Below are 8,550 nucleotides of genomic sequence, written 5' to 3'. Positions count from 1 at the left end.
AATTAATCTTGATAGGGCAAATGGGTCCATAAGCCTTGATCTAAACCAATACCTTGAGAATGTGCTCCAAAAATACTGTATGCACGAGTCACATTTTGTGGCCACACCACTTGATTTAAATCAAAAACCTTGCTAAGAGCCACTCACCAAACCCAGTCAAGGGACAGGGTCTTTAGAAGAGGAGACTAGGGTTGGACCATCTCCCGAAACAGGTTGTGGGGGAATGAAATTGGTGACGTAGCTCCGGAAGCACTCGCGGAGCACTTTAAGACGATTTCAATAGGAAATAGTATTGCTTCGCTCCTATTTTTGGACATAAAAACATAATTTGGAAAAAAAAAAATTAAGTCTTCGTGTCTTAATTTACCTTTCTTGATACTAGTGTCTCACCCATATTTTACGAGAATTATTTTGAATTCGAATAAAATGGAAGAACATACCTTGATCATGAGTGATTTCAAACGATAATTATTATGAAACTAAACCAAGTTTGAATACAACTTAAAATAATTTTATTAGAAGAAAATGGTAATCTATTTGAGTCATTAAATTCGTAAACTACTACAAAAAATCTTTTCCTGTTTTAGAAGAGAAATTACTGTTATTCATTTACTTTAAAGTTTATCTTCAAAAAATTGTAGAAGAGAGAAAGAATCATTATTAATATTAATAATATAATAAATTAATATTAAATCTAAGAAGTAAAAAACGAATTTTTCAATGAATAATGATTGAATTTAATAATATATAGCAACTATATTAGTTCAAAATAGTTATATATTTACATCTATAAAATATATACAACAACATAGAGGGAAAAATACAAATACTCAGAAACTGATTACCACATGGTAATACTTCATTTATACGTCTTTTATGAAAGAAATTAAATATCTCATGAAGCTTTTTTAAAGCAATTACTGTTATTACAAGCAGATATTTCCCAAATACTGTTACTCGTGTATAATGGAAAGATTTTGTAACTACTATATTGATTCAAAATGCAAATAGCTGTGTACATAAATGACTACAATAAATACATATATTAAAATACTATTTTTGCAGAATATTAAAATAATATTAGCCCATTTGGCTGAGAAAAATAGTGCGCGAATTAGGGATGTCTGATGCAACCATTACAATATTTTCAGACAACGAGGGTGCAATTCACCTAACCAAGAACAATATGTACCATGCACGATCTAAACATATTGACATACAGCATCACTTCGTTCGCGAGGCTGTCGCACTTCGGAATATATCAGTCGAGAAAATTCACACAGACAAGATGTGCGCCGACTTTCTCACCAAAACTGTAAACAAACAAAAACACGAACTCTGTGCTAATTCGATTGGACTAAAGCTATGACTTTTGACTTCATTGTGTTCATGTGTGTGTATCCAATTTAAAAATTAAGTGGAAGTGCTGAAACTTTTTTAAATACTCTTTGTATCACTAGATGGCAGCACTGCTGCACTGTATTTATGTTTTACATTCAAAAAAACTTAAGTTCCCCTCAGGGAGGAGCCTCATCTCCTTTGGCAGCGGGGCGAAAACGTGACCGGATTATTTCATCGCCACTAGTGGCGCTAGTGGTCCATCTCTCGCAGTTCGCTCGCCTGATTTAACCGACCCCGAGTATTCGACTGGGTGGATGCCGGCTGTTAGCTAGTTTGGGGCCATTGATACGAAAAATTTGTTGGAACTCAATAATATCGCGCGGTCAGCACGTTGGACTTAAAATTAATTTCTTTCTTATATTTGTTCTAGAATTTAGACATTAATTCTGTGTGTCCTTGATCTTCTTTCTCCTTAGTTCTTTTATTCCAATTAATTTATGCAGTTACTTCGATCAACCTTCTCCCCCCCCCCCCATAAATTTTGTATGATATAAGCTCATTTAAAATTAAATATTTCACAGTAATATGTGCAACAATATTTAGTTTCTTTTTTTGTTTACTTCTGCTGAAAAAGCCGTTTTTCCCCCCCTTTTTTTCTGGTGGATTAATCTTTAAAAACGATAAGAAAAAAAATAATTAATACTTTGAACATTGAAAAAAACTGCTTTTTTGTTAGTTAATTGTGAACAATTAAAAAAGAATCTTAGAAGAAAGTGCTATTTAATTCAAGCACTAATCTAGTTTATTACTTATATTTATCAAGCTAAGTTTCGTTTTCACTTACCATAATTACTTGGTTCTTTTATTCCAATATTTGGTTTTGTTACACCGAGTTTCTTTATCCTGCACCTCCCCCCCCCACACACACACAAATTTCGTGCGATATTAGCTCATATAACTTAATATATTTCACTGTATTATATGCACCAATATTTAGTTTCGCTTTTGTTTAATTAATTACTTTTGCTGAAATAACCTTTTTTTTTTCTTTTTTATTTCGTTGGATTTATCTTTAAAAACGATTGGAAAAAATATTAATACTGTGTATATTGAAAAAAAAATTGTTTATCGTTAGTTATTAGTGAACAATTACAAATAATGTTACAAGAAAGTGCTATTTATTACAAGCGTTGATCAGGTATATAGCTTATATTTATCACATTGTGTTTCGTTTTCATTTACCATAGTTACTTTCTTTCTCCTCCTCCCATACATAAATTTCGTGTGATATAAGCTTACATAAAACTTTATGTATCACGTTTAGTTTGAAATTGTTGCTCTGCTCTCGATTTAAGTGAAATTTGAAGAAAAAAAAGCAAACATAAATATTTTGATGAAAATTATATGTTAAACAGTTCAATCTTAATTTCAATTGAATTCTCTACATGAGTGCGTTATTGAGTTTTTCTACTACAGTGGAGTTTCTATTATTCAAGTTAAGCATATGTGAAACTTAATAAATAAAAAGAAAAAGGACATGGAAATATAACTAGAAGGAAACAAAATTAGTGATTTTAATTCCAAAACTTTAGTTGTTCATTGCTACTCTCTTTCTATTTTTTTTAAATGAATAACTTTAAAATCAAGTCTTCTCGCTTACTCTTAAAATTAAATGCATAGTACTCAGAAAAATTATGAAAACCGGATCGTAATTTACGGGTTTTATTGGGAGAAAATGTTTTCAAAAGCCAGCTAAAATCATTTTTAGTTTCATGGCAAATGAGCAGAACAGCCATATCAAAAACAATATACAAAATAGAACACAAATTGCACAACACATAACAAGAATGAATGCTCGCTAAAGTCGTAGCAGAAATACTAATTAAACACATCGAATGCAAAATATGCCAAAAACCTAGGGTGGAGTAAAGTATTCTATGCTTCTTTGAACAGCTTTCATGGCGAAAGTAGTTTAATACTTCCAAATATACAGGTGATAGTTTTTAAAACACACTTGTTTACACTGCTTCGCTACGAGCGAAAAGATGTAAGCAGTGCGAGAGATGATACTCTAGCGGCCTCTGGCGGAAGTGGAATTTTGTTGCCAAACTGCTAACATGGAGATTCGTCTCATGATGGTTGCATGTATCTGCTGATGTGGTGTGATAAGCCTTTTTTTTTTTTTTTTTTACAAATCTCAGGTATGAGTTTTTGATTATTTTAACAAGTTTTACTTAAAATTTCAATTGTCATTAGAATACAAAACAATTAAACTAATTTATATGAGTCACATTAAAGAAACTTTATCAAGACATTACGCCTACTATATTTGTATAAATGGGGTTTAAAGTTATTCGTCAATTTTTCGATTATACGTCAGTTGCGTTGTTTGACGTTTGTTCCCGGAAAGATTTATAAACGATGCTTTACTAACAACGTTAAAATTGCGCTAAGAGTGCGCGTCGGGGCTAGGTTAACTCGGAAACATTATATTTTATCCACTGAGAAATTGAAACATATTAAAAGCTAAAATGGAGGAGCTAAATTGTCAATAATTCCATCTTTACTTGAACACGTGAAATAATGGAATTAATGAAGGATATTTGAAGTTACAAAAGTATATAATATTTTAAGTAAAGATTTAATTCCAAAATTAAATAGCTACAGCTGTTATGCTTACAAACAGGGCATGATTACTACACAAGCCGACTAGGCCTTGGCCTGGGGCACCAAATTACTTAAAAAATTATGCATAGCATTACAACTATATGAAACATTAATCACATAATTAACCTCATAAATAACATAAATCAACCACTGCATTCTGCTATAGTCTTCAGGGGGCCTCCACATTATTGTGGGCATAGGGCTTCACTTTCAGTTAGTCGAGCCCTGCTTACAAACTAGTTCTTTACTTCATACCACATAGTATTTTCACAACTATTATTCCATTTAATTTACTTATCACTTCCCTACGTTTCTTAAACTTGGTTTATCACTCAGTTTCAGAATGAAAAACAAAAAGAGATGCCATTAACAGTACGTAGTTAAAAAAAAAAAAAAAAAAAAAAAAGAAAGAAAAAAAAAATGATTTAAAAAAAAAAGCTAATTTTTTTTAGAATCAATATTACTTCATTTGTAAACTGTCACTTTACTTGGAATTTTGAGGGCAGGAAAGAGCAAGAAAATGAAAGAGTTAGTTTGCGAAATTAAAAGCTATATTCATAGATTTTAATCTTGCAAATTTATACTGAATTTGCAAGGTTAAAAAATATGCAACATACTGTTAGTGGCATCCCTATCGCAAAAAGACATGACATTAACAGTACATTGTTAAAATTAAAAAAAAAAACAAAAAAAAAAAAACGAGCTGATGTGTGCATCACATAACTTCCTTTTACCCCAATTTAATGTCATTTCCCCATTACTGGCAATTTTAATGTGATTCAATAGTTTACTCTCTAAATATCACCAACAGTGGCTAAATTGAAATCAGATTTTTAAAAAAAAAATCGCCAAGTTGGCGACAAAACTTGGCGACCAAAAGACTGGCGATATCGCCAAATTCTAACACCACTTGAGTTTACATCGAAATTAACTATGATTTCCCCTCAAAAAGGGGCAAAAGACCTCTTTAGAAACACCAAAATGCACAAGAAACACCATTGCCCTTTAGAATGCAACCAAAAGGGGAGGTGGACAACTAGACCCCCACTAGGAGTCTACGTACCAAATTTCAACTTTCTAGGACGTACCGTTCTTGAGTTATGCGACATACATACGCACATACAGACGTCACGAGAAAACTCGTTGTAATTAACTCGGGAATCGTCAAAAAGGTTATTTCGCGTGTCTATACGTTCAGGCACTTATCCACGTGTAGTCGAGTCGGAAAATAAAAACACTCATCATTCATTCCGGGGTAAGTAAAATGGAAATTAAGGTCGATTTTTGAATGAAAATTTTTTTGCGAATACAATACTTCCTTTTTTGTAAAAGGAAGTAAATTCAGAAAAAATGATTGAAAAAATATTTTTTAGAATCAATATTACTTCATTTGCAAACTATCAATTTACTTGGGAATTTTTATTACAGGAAAGAGTGATTATAGGAAAGTGTTAATTTGCAAGATTAAAAACAAGATTCATGATGATGTTTTCTTTATCTTTTTCTTAAAGACGTAGTGGTTAAGGCGTTTTTTTTAGTCGCCCAAGCAATCTGGCATCCGGTATTTGTTGGATTCTGGTTATAACTCATGTCAACAAAAACAAGATCAAAGTGCTTCATTAGGCTCATAGCAATCATTGGGGATGATACTATGAAGTTTATTTAATTATATAATATATACATATATTGGTTTTATGTATCAAATGGTACATTTTGAGGAACTGAAAAACACTCTACACTATATTTCAGAAAAAGAAAAATAATACTCATTGAAAGCTATCAAAGAACAATCACAAGGCATATAATAGTAGCAACGTTCTCGTTTTACTAAATACCTATCGATCTCTCGCTTTTAACATAAAATAGAGCAAAAGTGAACTCAAAATGAGGACTAGTCAATGTTTGTGTGGAGGTCACTGCCATCTAAAGGAAATATTAGAAATTAAAAGCAAGGAAGTTAACAATTAGTTTGTCTCCAAATTTAAAATAAGAAATTAGCCAACTAACAGTTAGACTAGAACTGTTTGGATCCATCGCCAAAATGGGACCAGTCAATGTTTGTACGGAGGTCACTGCCATTTATATGATATTATAGAAATTAATAGCGAAGAAGTAAACACTTAGTTAATATCTAAATTTAAACTTAGAAATTAACTTATCAACAGTTTCATTTGAATTGTTTGGATCCATCTACATAGCAACGCCAACGTTGGAATGCTGCTAGATAGCGCTGTTCTCCGAACTAAAGTTCACCTCTTCAGGTAAATAAAAACGGTATTGAACAGTATTAATTAGTGAAACATCAATACTTTCTCACTGATACAGTAAAACCTGTAAAGTTGACCACCTATCTATGTTGACCGCTTTTGTCAGGAACTGAATTAGTCCTATTTCACATAATGAAGGAAAACCTCTGTAACTTGACCACCTCTCTATCTTGACCACTAATGTACGCCAAATTTGGTTTGGAATATTGTAAAAAAAACCCTTTGTAAGTTGACCATTTGGTTTATTTTCTTAAACTTTCTTCAGCAAATTATTTTATTATCTTATCTATTTTTTTTTTTTTTTATCATTATTATTATTTTCTTTTTGATAGCTTTCCGAGAATGTTTTTAATGCTTTGATGACAGACTGGCATTTTCTTAACCAAACAGCAGCATAAAGCTTATGTTGCTCTTTATTCTCCAAACTTGTTTTTCCATTTGTTGTTCTATTTGAGATAGCTTTTTGAACTCTGTTCAATGAAAATAGGTAGTAGAAAAGTTCAAAGTCTTTTATTTCAGTTGCAATATGTTGTTGCAACACAGGAATTGTGCTACTAAGAGCAGGCCCGGATCTATACATTTTGGGCCCCCTTGCTACAAAATATGTAGGGCCCCTCCTTAATGGCCAGCATTGCCTATTTGTAAAGTGAATAAGTCTTAGTGCTAGATTTTTTCTTCAATTTCTAGGGCCGTTAGCCCCTTTAAGGATGCATGCCCCTCGCTCTGCGGATACGCAGATCTGGACCTGCTAATGAGCAAAGTTACATATTTCTGGTGCAAGGGATTAAGAGATAGGACATTTTAATTTCGTCTTTATGAACTGGGAGAGTCGAGATTGTTGCTCTTTGTGTTCAAAAAGAATGTCAGTTGAACTTGAGATTAATAAAAAGTATGAAATATTAAAATTAATTGAAAATGGAGAAAGCCAGAGAAAATTAGCTGGCACATATGGAATTTCTAATACTACAGTGTCTAATATAATTAAAAATAAGGAAAGGATAACAAAATTATTTGAATAGTATTTTTAATTATTGTTTCACTTTTAATGATGTTAAACAATGAAAGTGAGTTGAACAGAAAGAGTGAGGGTGAATTACTCAAAAAATAAATACATGGTGCAAGAAATGACAAAAAAAAAAAAATCATTACCGCCCTTTATAAGTTGACCAATTGTCTAAGTTGACCGCCAAAGTACTGCACCGCGAGTGGTAACTTACACAGGTTTCATTGTACTTTCAGATCAAAGTTAGCATTCAAATGTGATATGTGACTATAACAAAAAGAGTTGTTGAAATGATTTTTGATGATTAAAGAATCATCTTAAAAGCGCAGTACAAATAAATGCTTCCTTTCATGCGTTGTAGTATCAAGAGAAAATAAAAAACAATGATCTTTTTTATAAACAATACTATTTTGGAAACTAATAAACAATAATTCGCAACTCCAGAGCTCAAATACGCTACCTTGCGGTGATCAACAATACTAAAGAAAAAGGTAAAACATTCCAATCCACGTGTTTTCTTTGGGGTAAATTACAGGCTTCAGACAGTTTATGGTGTAATGTAATTTCAGAAGAATAGAAAAGAAAGCTTCTCACAAACATGATGAAAAATTACTGTCATTCACTAAGATTCAAAGCAAGTTATAAATTACGGCATTTGTTTTACCTTTTTAACCCGCCATTAGATAGTGACCGCAGCGCCCCCTATAGTTCATTAGAGTTGCGAATAGCGGGGCTAAATGAAATGGTGAAATAGTTTTTAGCCTTACTTATATCTAGTAATATATTTTAACAAAATAGTAACACATGTAGTCTATTCCAGTCAGGAAAAAGTTATCTCTGAACATCAAAGCATGTGATAATAGGGTCATTCTCCAAAATGTGTTAACTTTTGAACGAAAATATTTTTCAAATATTTTTCTTTTCTTTTTTTTTCCATTCTTGCATGATAGTGTTACCTTGTTACCTACTAGAAGTAATCATAAGCAATGGCATAGCTACAGAGGCGCCAAGTGGGGCTTATAAGTACGGGGGGGGAGGGGGCAAATTTTGTTTAGGAAGTTGAAGGCTATTTTAGGCTATCTTGGGTGACTAGGTGCGGGGGGGGGGGGCGGGTTTGATATTCTCTCGTGTAAATGTTTTTTAATTGTAGTTTTAAAAACACCGTTTTAAAAGAGTTTTGCCAGCGTTTGGGGAATGAAGAGGAGTTTCCAGGGTTGTCCCCGTCAACGTGATGTATTTTTTTTTTTTAAGTCTACTTAATCATAATAATAG

The sequence above is a fragment of the Uloborus diversus genome, chromosome 4 (genome assembly GCF_026930045.1).
Source record: "Uloborus diversus isolate 005 chromosome 4, Udiv.v.3.1, whole genome shotgun sequence".
NCBI lineage: Eukaryota > Metazoa > Arthropoda > Arachnida > Araneae > Uloboridae > Uloborus > Uloborus diversus.
This window is presented reverse-complemented; position numbering follows the sequence as displayed.